The following is a 590-nucleotide window of genomic DNA, read 5'->3' as shown; positions in this document are numbered from 1 at the left end:
TGTTTGTGGTTTTCTAGGTTTGTGCTGAGTTTCACCATATCAGAGAAAGTGGCACACACCAGCAAGATTTCACAGATGCTGCATGACATTCGAAATGTTTGATCTTCAGGTGAGTGCAGATTCACAAACACTAACTACCTCCATCACTGTCTTCATTGTATATAAAATAAAGTTGGCCTGCTTGTTTAACATTTACATGTCAACATACTCTCCCAGTGTACGTGTGTGAGGAGAACTGTTCTTCAGGACATGACATGTAAGTATTAAGTGCATTAATAGATCTGAAATAGAGTGGGGGAACTGACGTCAGAACCAGGAATTGTAATTCGCCGCGAGTTCCTTTGAGATTTTCCAATGGTTTTTTTTCAATTTATGAATAAAATAAAGCCTGTGGTAAAACTTGACAATACTTCTACATTTTGTTCTACATTATAAATGGCACACACTCACAGCCTAAACCTTCTTATCTAGCTACTTATTAAAAACATACGTTTTCAAAAATGAACATAACTGCTAAAAAAATTGTATTTTGGGTATGGATGTGTGTAATTTACATAGTACAACAAAATGTAAAAGTATCGTCAAGTTAT

Source organism: Sinocyclocheilus grahami, unplaced genomic scaffold, assembly GCF_001515645.1.
Source record: "Sinocyclocheilus grahami isolate Dianchi unplaced genomic scaffold, SAMN03320097.WGS_v1.1 scaffold2812.1, whole genome shotgun sequence".
In the NCBI taxonomy this organism is placed as follows: Eukaryota; Metazoa; Chordata; class Actinopteri; order Cypriniformes; family Cyprinidae; genus Sinocyclocheilus; species Sinocyclocheilus grahami.
The sequence above is the reverse complement of the archived record's forward strand: the minus strand, read 5'-3'. Positions refer to the sequence as shown.